Raw genomic sequence first — 17,325 nt, 5'->3', positions numbered from 1 at the left:
ATGGACTCCTGGACCCACAGGTATAACCGGACACACACGCACCCGGACACTCACAGGGACACTCACACTCACACACACTCCGCCCGGACACTCACAGGGATATACACACTCACACACACATCCATAGACACAAACTGTGATAAGGGAGACCATCTGAGGGGACACAGATGGCCTCCTGGACCCACAGGATATATCAATATTTAATTTATTATTTATTATTTAATTTTATTAAATAAGTAATCAAATTAATGTTTTATAATAAATTATTATTTTATTAAATTATTAAATAATTATATTAATAAAACAAATTAAATTAAATTTAATAATTAAATATTTATATATTTATTATTTAATTTACAAATATGACAGATTTTTTAAATGTATATATATATATATATATATATATATATTATATATATATATATATATATAAAGAGAATGTCTGTCTATGTAATGAGGCCACATGCTGGAGGCTGCAGCCATACACAGATTTATTTTTAAATTTATTTATTAATATATTATTAAGTCTTATTATTACTAAATTAATGTATTTGTAGAGGGAATAGTCTGGGGTAGGGAACGGGCATAGGTTGGTCAGTGTTGACTTTAGCTAAAGGATTTAGGAATAATTATTAATTATTCTTATCACTCCCCCCCCCCCCCTACCAATTTAATTAAAGTTAATTGTAAAATAATGCTTGAGATGGCTGAAGACTTTTTCGTACTTAGAAAAAACCTAAATTAAACACATAAAGAAGTTTATTGGTCCTGATTTAAGTTAAAGGTAGAGGTGCAAAGGTGGTGGTGGGGGGGAGGATACGGGATTTAGAGGTGGAATGAAGAGAGGGAACAGGGGAGTGGTGCAGGTGAAACAGGGAGGAAGAGGGGGGAACAGGGGGGAGTGGTGCAGGTGAAACAGGGAGGAAGAGGGGGGAACAGGGGGTGCTGTACAGGTGAAACAGGGATGGGGATGGGGGAACAGGGGGAGTGGTGCAGGTGAAACAGGGATTAAAGGAAAATTTATATAAGTAGATAGATGGATGTTTACATTGATTGCTAAATATATACATTGACGGATAGACGGATGCATAGATGCATGCGTCTATCTGATGGATGGAAAGACATATGAGTAGATGGATGGATAGACAGAAGAGTTGATGGACGGATAAATGGAATATAAATGTATATAATGATAAATGGTTGGTTTATGGGAAGATAGATTGATGGATTGACAGATATAAGTAGATAGATAGATAGATAGATGGATCCATTTGTGCTTATCTCTTGAGGTTCTTCTTGAGATGATTTCGGGGCTTTAGTGTCCCCGCGGTCCGGTCCTCGACCAGGCCTCCACCCCCAGGAAGCAGCCCGTGACAGCTGACTAACACCCAGGTACCTGTTTTACTGCAAGGTAACAGGGGCACAGGGTGAAAGAAACTCTGCCCATTGTTTCTCGGCGGCGCCCGGAATCGAACTCGGGACCACAGGATCACAATTCCAGTGTCCAGTGTGCTGTCCGCTCGGCCGACTGGCTCCCCGATCGGAGGGGAGCCGGTGAACAGGTGAATCAGGTTAAAGAATATCTGTCGATTTGCTATTGCATCAACTGAGATTCGATATGAGACCATTAGGATTATAACCAACGAACTCTCTCCGTTTACACGGTAGGCCTCCAGTTTGTGTGTGTGTGTGTGTGTGTGTGTGTGTGTGTGTGTGTGTGTGTGTGTGTGTGTGTGTGTGTGTGTGTGTGTGTGTGTGTGTGTGTGTGTGTACTCACCTAGTTGTGGCTGGCTGGCTGGCTGGCTGGCTACCTCGACCCTCCCTCCCTCCGCCGCCTCGAGTTAAACACCTTCACACCTACCTCTCTCACCACCATTCTCGCTCTTATTACGCTCCCCACGCCTGCTCAAGGTAAGGTGCACGTGTGTAGGTAGGTGTGTGTCACACGTGGAGAAGGTAAAGAGCCTCGGTTTGAGGTAGCAGCAACGAGATAAGGAGTCAGGAAGAGAGCGAGGCGGCGGGCAGCGATCAGCTGTTGATGTTGTTGCCACGTTGCTGGCCAGTGGGAGGTGTTGCGGGTGTTGGCAGGTGTTTTATGGCCACAGTGTGTCGGGGAAAAGTGTCGCTAGTGGCACAGTGTTGTTGCATCTAGTGTCACTGAGGGTTAATAAAGGGTTGGCAGTGGACATGGACGACGATGAGCCGTCCACTGTGGCACCACCGCACACACACACACACACGAGGGCCGCCTCCCTCCACAAACCTTCTTACACCTCTACCGTCCATTCACGCTCTTATTACGCTCCCCACACCTGCTAATCGTAAGGTGCAGGTGTGTAGGTAGGTGTGTGTCACACTTGGAGAAGGCAAAGAGGCTCTGTCGAGGTAGCAGTAACGAGATAAGAAGTCATGAGAGCCAAGAGATTGAGGGTCCATCTAGCCAGCCAGCCAGCCACAATGTGGGAAGACTCACCAACAACAGAAAACGAGAATATTCTACCCCCCACCCCCCACCACCCAGACCCCACTCCACCACCAGACATTGTTCGCCACCTTTACCCACACATTTCTCCCACACCCGCCCACCTTCCCCACAACCACGCCTACCATCAAATGCACAATCAAAAACCCCACCCACTCCCACCCACCAACCGCCGCCCACTCCCTACATACTGCCCCACCACCACATAACAACCACACATTGTGCATAAACCCCTCCCTCCCCTCTACTATAAAACAAAATAACCCGCCTTATATACTCTATCTCCAAATATTCAACACTAATTCTTCCAGCCAGCGACACCCGACAACCCCCCCCCCCCCCCACCACGCCATGCCGCCTCCATCCCACAACAGTTACCTCACCTCACCTCACCTCACCGCATACATATGCCCATATAACTATCATACATATACCCTTAATTATAACTACCATACATATGCCTTATAAGTACCATAAATGCCCATATAAGTACCCATTCATATGCCAATATAGGTGGTATATGTGTGTGTGTGTGTGTGTGTGTGTGTGTGTGTGTGTTAGAGAGAAATAGATGTAGTAGTAGATATAAAAAAGGAAAAATACATATATTTGATAGGCGGGGTCCAAGAGCTAATAACTCGATTCTGCAGATACATATAGTAAATACAAGGAGAAAATAAATACACACACACACACACACATATTAATTGATAATGGACTGTTTTGTGTGCGTATCCATGTGTACTATTGTCAAGACCGACAGACACGTGAAGCTATGTGTGTGTGTGTGTGCGTGTGTGTGTGTATGTGTACCTGTAATTGAACTGACATGTGTACGGTAATTATCTGTATGTGTCCATTTTAAAGGTACACATTAGTGAATGTGTATTTATGTAAATTGATTGACATATGTACGTGTGCGTGCGTGCGCGCGATTAGTGTTACTCTAATTTATATGGTTAACATTTATACGTTTGAATGACATAGTAGTTTCCCTCATTGTCACATTTTTTGTTACTATTTCGCTGTTCACTCTCACTCTCTCTGAATCCTGTGGACTAATTGTGCTCACGTGTGTTTGTGTAGGGAAGGGGAACCATAGGCTTTTCAAACAATAATTTGCAACTGTTTGCTAAGAAACATTTCAAAAGATCATCTAAGTTTCTAATAAGTGTTCCTTTTCCTAACATACAAGTCAATCACACAGTACCTAACCTCAGTCAGAAACATTTTTTTTACTATATCTCGCAACGTCTTTTGCATATATATCCTATCTTAAATAATTAACAATTTTAATTCATAACTGCCAACCCCCCCCCCCCCCTCCCATCCAAAGCTTTCAAAGCCACCAAACACCATTCCTTTCCCTTAACCTCTCCCAAATTATCTTTTGCACCAATTCACAAACTAGGGGGCTTTATAGCTGAGTGGACGTCGCTCTCGACTCGTAATCGTAGCTCATTCGATCCCCCGGTGATGGAACAAACGGAAATCAGCAGAGTTTCTATCATTCTGATGCCCCTGTTACCTAGCAGTAAATATGTACCTGGACGTTAGACAGCTGTTACGGGCTGCTTCCTGGGTGTGTGTGTGTGTGGAATGTTTTTTATTAGTTAGTAATAATTGATTGATTGATTGACAGTTGAGAGGCGGGCCGAAAGAGTAGAGCTCAACCCTCGCAAGCACAACTAGGTGAACACAACTAGATAAATACTAACCAACCACGATCTCGACAATCCATTACACACGCAACCCCCCCCCCCTCCCCCTCCCCCCCCCCCCCCAACTCCCCAAATCGTTCTACCTAAGTCAATAAAAAATTAAAACAAGTCAATTAATTCACCAAAAATACTAACTATAAATAAAGGAACCAAATTTGAGACATACAGCGACTCCAGCGTGGTCTAGTCGGAAGAGAACGTGTTCTCATCTGGATAGATTGCGATCGAGTCTGTCGGAACGGGTGTGTAACTGCAGGGCACAAATATTTGTGTGTCCCCTCCTGTAGCTGCCTCTGTTTCGACAGGTTCCCTGGATAGCTGGAATTGACCTGGCCCTTGGAAAGTGGGGAAGGGGTGAAATCCGTTGGGCCCACGGATGGATACCTTGGATCCATGGACCTAGAGCAGGTCTAATCACCTGGGATTCGAACCCACGGTGGGAATAAGGGAGGAGATATGGGAAGGGGGGGGGGGGGGGGGGGGGGGAAGGATCCCCCTGGATCCCCCTGGAACCAAACCTCACATAAACCCGGACACTCACACACACACACCCTCACCCGAACACTCACAGGGGCACTCACACTCACACACACCCATAGACTGTGATAAGGGAGACCATCTGAGGGGACACAGATGGCCTCCTGGACCCACAGGTATAACCGGACACACACGCACCCGGACACTTCACAGGGACACTCACACTCACACACACTCGCCCGGACACTCACAGGGATATACACACTCACACACACATCCATAGACACAAACTGTGATAAGGAGACCATCTGAGGGGACACGAATGGCCTCCTGGACCCACAGGTATATATCAATATTTAATTTATTATTTATTATTTAATTTTATTAAATAAGTAATCAAATTAATGTTTTATAATAAATTATTATTTTATTAAATTATTAAATAATTATATTAATTAAACAAATTAAATTAAATTTAATAATTAAATATTTATATATTTTATTATTTAATTTACAAATATGACAGATTTTTTAAATGTATATATATATATATATATATATATATATATATATATATATATATATATATATAAAGAGAATGTCTGTCTATGTAATGAGGCCACATGCTGGAGGCTGCAGCCATACACAGATTTATTTTTAAATTTATTTATTAATATATTATTAAGTCTTATTATTACTAAATTAATGTATTTGTAGAGGGAATAGTCTGGGGTAGGGAACGGGCATAGGTTGGTCAGTGTTGACTTTAGCTAAAGGATTTAGGAATAATTATTAATTATTCTTATCACTCCCCCCCCCCCCCCTACCAATTTAATTAAAGGTAATTGTAAAATAATGCTGGAGATGGCTGAAGACTTTTTCGTACTTAGAAAAAACCTAAATTAAACACATAAAGAAGTTATTGGTCCTGATTTAAGTTAAAGGTAAGAGGTGCAAAGGGTGGTGGGGGGGGGGGAGGATACGGGATTTAGAGGTGAATGAAGAGAGGGAACAGGGGAGAGTGGTGCAGGTGAAACAGGGAGGAAGAGGGGGAACAGGGGGTGCTGTACAGGTGAAACAGGGATGGGGATGGGAAAGGGGAGTGGTGCAGGTGAAACAGGGATGGGATGGGGGAACAGGGGGAGTGGTGCAGGTGAAACAGGGATGGGATGGGGGAACAGGGGGAGTGGTGCAGGTGAAACAGGGATTAAAGGAAAATTTATATAAGTAGATAGATGGATGTTTACATTGATTGCTAAATATATACATTGACGGATAGACGGATGCATAGATGCATGCGTCTATCTGATGGATGGAAAGACATATGAGTAGATGGATGGATAGACAGAAGAGTTGATGGACGGATAAATGGAATATAAATGTATATAATGATAAATGGTTGGTTTATGGGAAGATAGATTGATGGATTGACAGATATAAGTAGATAGATAGATAGATAGATGGATCCATTTGTGCTTATCTCTTGAGGTTCTTCTTGAGATGATTTCGGGGCTTTAGTGTCCCCGCGGTCCGGTCCTCGACCAGGCCTCCACCCCCAGGAAGCAGCCCGTGACAGCTGACTAACACCCAGGTACCTGTTTTACTGCAAGGTAACAGGGGCACAGGGTGAAAGAAACTCTGCCCATTGTTTCTCGGCGGCGCCCGGAATCGAACTCGGGACCACAGGATCACAATTCCAGTGTCCAGTGTGCTGTCCGCTCGGCCGACTGGCTCCCCGATCGGAGGGGAGCCGGTGAACAGGTGAATCAGGTTAAAGAATATCTGTCGATTTGCTATTGCATCAACTGAGATTCGATATGAGACCATTAGGATTATAACCAACGAACTCTCTCCGTTTAGACGGTAGGCCTCCAGTTTGTGTGTGTGTGTGTGTGTGTGTGTGTGTGTGTGTGTGTGTGTGTGTGTGTGTGTGTGTGTGTGTGTGTGTGTGTGTGTGTGTGTGTGTGTGTGTGTACTCACCTAGTTGTGGCTGGCTGGCTGGCTGGCTGGCTACCTCGACCCTCCCTCCCTCCGCCGCCTCGAGTTAAACACCTTCACACCTACCTCTCTCACCACCATTCTCGCTCTTATTACGCTCCCCACGCCTGCTCAAGGTAAGGTGCACGTGTGTAGGTAGGTGTGTGTCACACGTGGAGAAGGTAAAGAGCCTCGGTTGAGGTAGCAGCAACGAGATAAGGAGTCAGGAAGAGAGCGAGGCGGCGGGCAGCGATCAGCTGTTGATGTTGTTGCCACGTTGCTGGCCAGTGGGAGGTGTTGCGGGTGTTGGCAGGTGTTTTATGGCCACAGTGTGTCGGGGAAAAGTGTCGCTAGTGGCACAGTGTTGTTGCATCTAGTGTCACTGAGGGTTAATAAAGGGTTGGCAGTGGACATGGACGACGATGAGCCGTCCACTGTGGCACCACCGCACACACACACACACGAGGGCCGCCTCCCTCCACAAACCTTCTTACACCTCTACCGTCCATTCACGCTCTTATTACGCTCCCCACACCTGCTAATCGTAAGGTGCAGGTGTGTAGGTAGGTGTGTGTCACACTTGGAGAAGGCAAAGAGGCTCTGTCGAGGTAGCAGTAACGAGATAAGAAGTCATGAGAGCCAAGAGATTGAGGGTCCATCTAGCCAGCCAGCCAGCCACAATGTGGGAAGACTCACCAACAACAGAAAACGAGAATATTCTACCCCCCCCCCCCCCACCACCCAGACCCCACTCCACCACCAGACATTGTTCGCCACCTTTACCCACACATTTCTCCCACACCCGCCCACCTTCCCCACAACCACGCCTACCATCAAATGCACAATCAAAAACCCCACCCACTCCCACCCACCAACCGCCGCCCACTCCCTACACACTGCCCCACCACCACATAACAACCCACACATTGTGCATAAACCCCTCCCTCCCCTCTACTATAAAACAAAAATAACCCGCCTTATATACCTCTATCTCCAAATATTCAACACTAATTCTTCCAGCCAGCGACACCCGACAACCCCCCCCCCCCCCCCCCACCACGCCATGCCGCCTCCATCCCACAACAGTTACCTCACTCACCTCACCTCACGCATACATATGCCCATATAACTATCATACATATACCCTTAATTATAACTACCATACATATGCCCTTATAAGTACCATAAATGCCCATATAAGTACCCATTCATATGCCAATATAGGTGGTATATGTGTGTGTGTGTGTGTGTGTGTGTGTGTGTGTGTGTGTTAGAGAGAAATAGATGTAGTAGTAGATATAAAAAAAGGAAAAATACATATATTTGATAGGCGGGGTCCAAGAGCTAATAACTCGATTCTGCAGATACATATAGTAAATACAAGGAGAAAATAAATACACACACACACACACACATATTAATTGATAATGGACTGGTTTTGTGTGCGTATCCATGTGTATATTGTCAAGACCGACAGACACGTGAAGCTATGTGTGTGTGTGTGTGCGTGTGTGTGTGTATGTGTACCTGTAATTGAACTGACATGTGTACGGTAATTATCTGTATGTGTCCATTTTAAAGGTACACATTAGTGAATGTGTATTTATGTAAATTGATTGACATATGTACGTGTGCGTGCGTGCGCGCGATTAGTGTTACTCTAATTTATATGGTTAACATTTATACGTTTCAATGACATAGTAGTTTCCCCTCATTGTCACATTTTTTGTTACTATTTCGCTGTTCACTCTCACTCTCTCTGAATCCTGCATGTGGACTAATTGTGCTGCTCACGTGTGTTTGTGTAGGGAAGGGGAACCATAAGCTTTTCAAACAATAATTTGCAACTGTTTGCTAAGAAACGTTTCAAAAGATCATCTAAGTTTCTAATAAGTGTTCCTTTTCCTAACATACAAGTCAATCACACAGTACCTAACCTCAGTCAGAAACATTTTTTTTACTATATCTCGCAACGTCTTTTGCATATATATCCTATCTTAAATAATTAACAATTTTAATTCATAACTGCCAACCCCCCCCCCCCCTCCCATCCAAAGCTTTCAAAGCCACCAAACACCATTCCTTTCCCTTAACCTCTCCCAAATTATCTTTTGCACCAATTCACAAACTAGGGGGCTTTATAGCTGAGTGGACGTCGCTCTCGACTCGTAATCGTAGCTCATTCGATCCCCCGGTGATGGAACAAACGGAAATCAGCAGAGTTTCTATCATTCTGATGCCCCTGTTACCTAGCAGTAAATATGTACCTGGACGTTAGACAGCTGTTACGGGCTGCTTCCTGGGTGTGTGTGTGTGTGTGTGGAATGTTTTTTATTAGTTAGTAATAATTGATTGATTGATTGACAGTTGAGAGGCGGGCCGAAAGAGTAGAGCTCAACCCTCGCAAGCACAACTAGGTGAACACAACTAGATAAATACTAACCAACCACGATCTCGACAATCCATTACACACGCAACCCCCCCCCCCTCCCCCCTCCCCCCCCCCCCTCCCCCAACTCCCCAAATCGTTCTACCTAAGTCAATAAAAAATTAAAACAAGTCAATTAATTCACCAAAAATACTAACTATAAATAAAGGAACCAAATTTGAGACATACAGCGACTCCAGCGTGGTCTAGTCGGAAGAGAACGTGTTCTCATCTGGATAGATTGCGATCGAGTCTGTCGGAACGGGTGTGTAACTGCAGGGCACAAATATTTGTGTGTCCCCTCCTGTAGCTGCCTCTGTTTCGACAGGTTCCCTGGATAGCTGGAATTGACCTGGCCCTTGGAAAGTGGGGAAGGGGTGAAATCCGTTGGGCCCACGGATGGATACCTTGGATCCATGGACCTAGAGCAGGTCTAATCACCTGGGATTCGAACCCACGGTGGGAATAAGGGAGGAGATATGGGAAGGGGGGGGGGGGGAAGGATCCCCCTGGATCCCCCTGGAACCAAACCTCACATAAACCCGGACACTCACACACACACACCCTCACCCGAAACACTCACAGGGGCACTCACACTCACACACACCATAGACTGTGATAAGGGAGACCATCTGAGGGACACAGATGGCCTCCTGGACCCACAGGTATAACCGGACACACACGCACCCGGACACTCAGGGACACTCACACTCACACACACTCGCCCGGACACTCACAGGGATATACACACTCACACACACATCCATAGACACAAACTGTGATAAGGGAGACCATCTGAGGGGACACAGATGGCCTCCTGGACCCACAGGTATATCAATATTTAATTTATTATTTATTATTTAATTTTATTAAATAAGTAATCAAATTAATGTTTTATAATAAATTATTATTTTATTAAATTATTAAATAATTATATTAATAAAACAAATTAAATTAAATTTAATAATTAAATATTTATATATTTATTATTTAATTTACAAATATGACAGATTTTTAAATGTATATATATATATATATATATATATATATATATATATATATATATATATAAAGAGAATGTCTGTCTATGTAATGAGGCCACATGCTGGAGGCTGCAGCCATACACAGATTTATTTTTAAATTTATTTATTAATATATTATTAAGTCTTATTATTACTAAATTAATGTATTTGTAGAGGGAATAGTCTGGGGTAGGGAACGGGCATAGGTTGGTCAGTGTTGACTTTAGCTAAAGGATTTAGGAATAATTATTAATTATTCTTATCACTCCCCCCCCCCCCTACCAATTTAATTAAAGTTAATTGTAAAATAATGCTTGAGATGGCTGAAGACTTTTTCGTACTTAGAAAAAACCTAAATTAAACACATAAAGAAGTTTATTGGTCCTGATTTAAGTTAAAGGTAGAGGTGCAAAGGTGGTGGGGGGGGAGGATACGGGATTTAGAGTGGAATGAAGAGAGGGAACAGGGGGAGTGGTGCAGGTGAAACAGGGAGGAAGAGGGGGGAACAGGGGGAGTGGTGCAGGTGAAACAGGGAGGAAGAGGGGGAACAGGGGGTGCTGTACAGGTGAAACAGGGATGGGGATGGGGGAACAGGGGGAGTGGTGCAGGTGAAACAGGGATTAAAGGAAAATTTATATAAGTAGATAGATGGATGTTTACATTGATTGCTAAATATATACATTGACGGATAGACGGATGCATAGATGCATGCGTCTATCTGATGGATGGAAAGACATATGAGTAGATGGATGGATAGACAGAAGAGTTGATGGACGGATAAATGGAATATAAATGTATATAATGATAAATGGTTGGTTTATGGGAAGATAGATTGATGGATTGACAGATATAAGTAGATAGATAGATAGATAGATGGATCCATTTGTGCTTATCTCTTGAGGTTCTTCTTGAGATGATTTCGGGGCTTTAGTGTCCCGCGGTCCGGTCCTCGACCAGGCCTCCACCCCCAGGAAGCAGCCCGTGACAGCTGACTAACACCCAGGTACCTGTTTTACTGCAAGGTAACAGGGCACAGGGTGAAAGAAACTCTGCCCATTGTTTCTCGGCGGCGCCCGGAATCGAACTCGGGACCACAGGATCACAATTCCAGTGTCCAGTGTGCTGTCCGCTCGGCCGACTGGCTCCCCGATCGGAGGGGAGCCGGTGAACAGGTGAATCAGGTTAAAGAATATCTGTCGATTTGCTATTGCATCAACTGAGATTCGATATGAGACCATTAGGATTATAACCAACGAACTCTCTCCGTTTACACGGTAGGCCTCCAGTTTGTGTGTGTGTGTGTGTGTGTGTGTGTGTGTGTGTGTGTGTGGGGTGTGTGTGTGTGTGTGTGTGTGTGTGTGTTGTTGGTGTGTGTGTGTGTGTGTGTGTACTCACCTAGTTGTGGCTGGCTGGCTGCTGGCTGGCTACCTCGACCCTCCCTCCCTCGCGCCGCCCGAGTTAAACACCTTCACACCTACCTCTCTCACCACCATTCTCGCTCTTATTACGCTCCCCACGCCTGCTCAAGGTAAGGTGCACGTGTGTAGGTAGGTGTGTGTCACACGTGGAGAAGGTAAAGAGCCTCGGTTGAGGTAGCAGCAACGAGATAAGGAGTCAGGAAGAGAGCGAGGCGGCGGGCAGCGATCAGCTGTTGATGTTGTTGCCACGTTGCTGGCCAGTGGGAGGTGTTGCGGGTGTTGGCAGGTGTTTTATGGCCACAGTGTGTCGGGGAAAAGTGTCGCTAGTGGCACAGTGTTGTTGCATCTAGTGTCACTGAGGGTTAATAAAGGGTTGGCAGTGGACATGGACGACGATGAGCCGTCCACTGGGCACCACCGCACACACACACACACACGAGGGCCGCCTCCCTCCACAAACCTTCTTACACCTCTACCGTCCATTCACGCTCTTATTACGCTCCCACACTGCTAATCGTAAGGTGCAGGTGTGTAGGTGTGTGTGTCACACTTGGAGAAGGCAAAGAGGCTCTGTCGAGGTAGCAGTAACGAGATAAGAAGTCATGAGAGCCAAGAAGATTGAGGGTCCATCTAGCCAGCCAGCCAGCCACAATGTGGGAAGACTCACCAACACAGAAAACAGAATATTCTACCCCCCACCCCCCCACCACCCAGACCCCACTCCACACCAGACATTGTTCGCCACCTTTACCCACACATTCTCCCACACCCGCCCACCTTCCCCCACAACACGCCTACATCAAATGCACAATCAAAAACCCACCCACTCCCACCCACCAACCGCCGCCACTCCCTACATACTGCCCCACCACCACATAACAACCCACACATTGTGCATAAACCCCTTCCCTCCCCTCTACTATAAAACAAAAATAACCCGCCTTATATACTCTATCTCCCAAAATATTCAACACTAATTCTTCCAGCCAGCGACACCGACAACCCCCCCCCCCCCCACCACGCCATGCCGCCTCCATCCCACAACAGTTACCTCACCTCACCTCACCGCATACATATGCCCATATAACTATCATACATATACCCTTAATTATAACTACCATACATATGCCCTTATAAGTACCATAAATGCCCATATAAGTACCCATTCATATGCCAATATAGGTGGTATATGTGTGTGTGTTGTGTGTGTTTGTGTGTGTGGTGGTGTTAGAGAGAAATAGATGTAGTAGTAGATATAAAAAAAGGAAAAATACATATATTTGATAGGCGGGGTCCAAGAGCTAATAACTCGATTCTGCAGATACATATAGTAAATACAAGGAGAAAATAAATACACACACACACACACATATTAATTGATAATGGACTGTTTTGTGTGCGTATCCATGTGTACTATTGTCAAGACCGACAGACACGTGAAGCTATGTGTGTGTGTGTGTGTACCTGTAATTGAACTGACATGTGTACGGTAATTATCTGTATGTGTCCATTTTAAAGGTACACATTAGTGAATGTGTATTTATGTAAATTGATTGACATATGTACGTGTGCGTGCGCGCGATTAGCGTTACTCTAATTTATATGGTTAACATTTATACGTTTGAATGACATAGTAGTTTCCCCTCATTGTCACATTTTTTGTTACTATTTCGCTGTTCACTCTCACTCTCTCTGAATCCTGCATGTGGACTAATTGTGCTGCTCACGTGTGTTTGTGTAGGGAAGGGGAACCATAAGCTTTTCAAACAATAATTTGCAACTGTTTGCTAAGAAACGTTTCAAAAGATCATCTAAGTTTCTAATAAGTGTTCCTTTTCCTAACATACAAGTCAATCACACAGTACCTAACCTCAGTCAGAAACACTTTTTTTACTATATCTCGCAACGTCTTTTGCATATATATCCTATCTTAAATAATTAACAATTTTAATTCATAACTGCCAACCCCCCCTCCCATCCAAAGCTTTCAAAGCCACCAAACACCATTCCTTTCCCTTAACCTCTCCCAAATTATCTTTGCACCAATTCACAAACTAGGGGGCTTTATAGCTGAGTGGACGTCGCTCTCGACTCGTAATCGTAGCTCATTCGATCCCCCAGCGATGGAACAAACGGAAATCAGCAGAGTTTCTATCATTCTGATGCCCCTGTTACCTAGCAGTAAATATGTACCTGGGCGTTAGACAGCTGTTACGGGCTGCTTCCTGGGTGTGTGTGTGTGTGTGGAATGTTTTTTATTAGTTAGTAATAATTGATTGATTGATTGACAGTTGAGAGGCGGGCCGAAAGAGTAGAGCTCAACCCTCGCAAGCACAACTAGGTGAACACAACTAGATAAATACTAGCCAACCACGATCTCGACAATCCATTACACACGCAACCCCCCCCCTCCCCCTCCCCCCCCCCCCCCCCCAACTCCCCAAATCGTTCTACCTAAGTCAATAAAAATTAAAACAAGTCAATTAATTCACCAAAAATACTAACTATAAATAAAGGAACCAAATTTGAGACATACAGCGACTCCAGCGTGGTCTAGTCGGAAGAGAACGTGTTCTCATCTGGATAGATTGCGATCGAGTCTGTCGGAACGGGTGTGTAACTGCAGGGCACAAATATTTGTGTGTCCCCTCCTGTAGCTGCCTCTGTTTCGACAGGTTCCCTGGATAGCTGGAATTGACCTGGCCCTTGGAAAGTGGGGAAGGGGTGAAATCCGTTGGGCCCACGGATGGATACCTTGGATCCATGGACCTAGAGCAGGTCTAATCACCTGGGATTCGAACCCACGGTGGGAATAAGGGAGGAGATATGGGAAGGGGGGGGGGGGGGGAAGGATCCCCCTGGATCCCCCTGGAACCAAACCTCACATAAACCCGGACACTCACACACACACACCCTCACCCGAACACTCACAGGGGCACTCACACTCACACACACCCATAGACTGTGATAAGGGAGACCATCTGAGGGGGACACAGATGGCCTCCTGGACCCACAGGTATAACCGGACACACACGCACCCGGACACTCACAGGGACACACACTCGCCCGGACACTCACAGGGATATACACACTCACACACACATCCATAGACACAAACTGTGATAAGGGAGACCATCTGAGGGGACACAGATGGCCTCCTGGACCCACAGGTATATATCAATATTTAATTTATTATTTATTATTTAATTTTATTAAATAAGTAATCAAATTAATGTTTTATAATAAATTATTATTTTATTAAATTATTAAATAATTATATTAATAAAACAAATTAAATTAATTTAATAAATTAAATATTTATATATTTATTATTTAATTTACAAATATGACAGATTTTTTAAATGTATATATATATATATATATATATATATATATATATATATATATATATATAAAGAGAATGTCTGTCTATGTAATGAGGCCACATGCTGGAGGCTGCAGCCATACACAGATTTATTTTTAAATTTATTTATTAATATATTATTAAGTCTTATTATTACTAAATTAATGTATTTGTAGAGGGAATAGTCTGGGGTAGGGAACGGGCATAGGTTGGTCAGTGTTGACTTTAGCTAAAGGATTTAGGAATAATTATTAATTATTCTTATCACTCCCCCCCCCCCCCCCTACCAATTTAATTAAAGTTAATTGTAAAATAATGCTGGAGATGGCTGAAGACTTTTTCGTACTTAGAAAAAACCTAAATTAAACACATAAAGAAGTTTATTGGTCCTGATTTAAGTTAAAGGAAGAGGTGCAAAGGTGGTGGTGGGGGGGGGGGGGGAGGATACGGGATTTAGAGGTGGAATGAAGAGAGGGAACAGGGAGAGTGGTGCAGGTGAAACAGGGAGGAAGAGGGGGAACAGGGGGTGCTGTACAGGTGAAACAGGGATGGGGATGGTGCAGGTGAAACAGGGATGGGGATGGGGGAACAGGGGGGAGTGGTGCAGGTGAAACAGGGATGGGGATGGGGGAACAGGGGGAGTGGTGCAGGTGAAACAGGGATTAAAGGAAAATTTATATAAGTAGATAGATGGATGTTTACATTGATTGCTAAATATATACATTGACGGATAGACGGATGCATAGATGCATGCGTCTATCTGATGGATGGAAAGACATATGAGTAGATGGATGGATAGACAGAAGAGTTGATGGACGGATAAATGGAATATAAATGTATATAATGATAAATGGTTGGTTTATGGGAAGATAGATTGATGGATTGACAGATATAAGTAGATAGATAGATAGATGGATCCATTTGTGCTTATCTCTTGAGGTTCTTCTTGAGATGATTTCGGGGCTTTAGTGTCCCCGCGGTCCGGTCCTCGACCAGGCCTCCACCCCCAGGAAGCAGCCCGTGACAGCTGACTAACACCCAGGTACCTGTTTTACTGCAAGGTAACAGGGGCACAGGGTGAAAGAAACTCTGCCCATTGTTTCTCGGCGGCGCCCGGAATCGAACTCGGGACCACAGGATCACAATTCCAGTGTCCAGTGTGCTGTCCGCTCGGCCGACTGGCTCCCCGATCGGAGGGGAGCCGGTGAACAGGTGAATCAGGTTAAAGAATATCTGTCGATTTGCTATTGCATCAACTGAGATTCGATATGAGACCATTAGGATTATAACCAACGAACTCTCTCCGTTTAGACGGTAGGCCTCCAGTTTGTGTGTGTGTGTGTGTGTGTGTGTGTGTGTGTGTGTGTGTGTGTGTGTGTGTGTGTGTGTGTGTGTGTGTGTGTGTGTGTGTGTGTGTGTGTACTCACCTAGTTGTGGCTGGCTGGCTGGCTGGCTGGCTGGCTACCTCGACCCTCCCTCCCTCCGCCGCCTCGAGTTAAACACCTTCACACCTACCTCTCTCACCACCATTCTCGCTCTTATTACGCTCCCCACGCCTGCTCAAGGTAAGGTGCACGTGTGTAGGTAGGTGTGTGTCACACGTGGAGAAGGTAAAGAGCCTCGGTTGAGGTAGCAGCAACGAGATAAGGAGTCAGGAAGAGAGCGAGGCGGCGGGCAGCGATCAGCTGTTGATGTTGTTGCCACGTTGCTGGCCAGTGGGAGGTGTTGCGGGTGTTGGCAGGTGTTTTATGGCCACAGTGTGTCGGGGAAAAGTGTCGCTAGTGGCACAGTGTTGTTGCATCTAGTGTCACTGAGGGTTAATAAAGGGTTGGCAGTGGACATGGACGACGATGAGCCGTCCACTGTGGCACCACCGCACACACACACACACGAGGGCCGCCTCCCTCCACAAACCTTCTTACACCTCTACCGTCCATTCACGCTCTTATTACGCTCCCCACACCTGCTAATCGTAAGGTGCAGGTGTGTAGGTAGGTGTGTGTCACACTTGGAGAAGGCAAAGAGGCTCTGTCGAGGTAGCAGTAACGAGATAAGAAGTCATGAGAGCCAAGAGATTGAGGGTCCATCTAGCCAGCCAGCCACAATGTGGGAAGACTCACCAACAACAGAAAACGAGAATATTCAACCCCCCCCCCCCCCACCACCCAGACCCCACTCCACCACCAGACATTTTTCGCCACATTTACCCACACATTTCTCCCACACCCGCCCACCTTCCCCACAACCACGCCTACCATCAAATGCACAATCAAAAACCCCACCCACTCCCACCCACCAACCGCCGCCCACTCCCTACACACTGCCTCACCACCACATAACAACCCACACATTGTGCATAAACCCCTCCCTCCCCTCTACTATAAAACAAAAATAACCCGCCTTATATACTCTATCTCCACAAATTCAACACTAATT

The sequence above is a fragment of the Procambarus clarkii genome, chromosome 72 (assembly GCF_040958095.1).
Source record: "Procambarus clarkii isolate CNS0578487 chromosome 72, FALCON_Pclarkii_2.0, whole genome shotgun sequence".
Classification (NCBI taxonomy): Eukaryota; Metazoa; Arthropoda; class Malacostraca; order Decapoda; family Cambaridae; genus Procambarus; species Procambarus clarkii.
Note: the sequence above shows the minus strand (reverse complement) of the source record.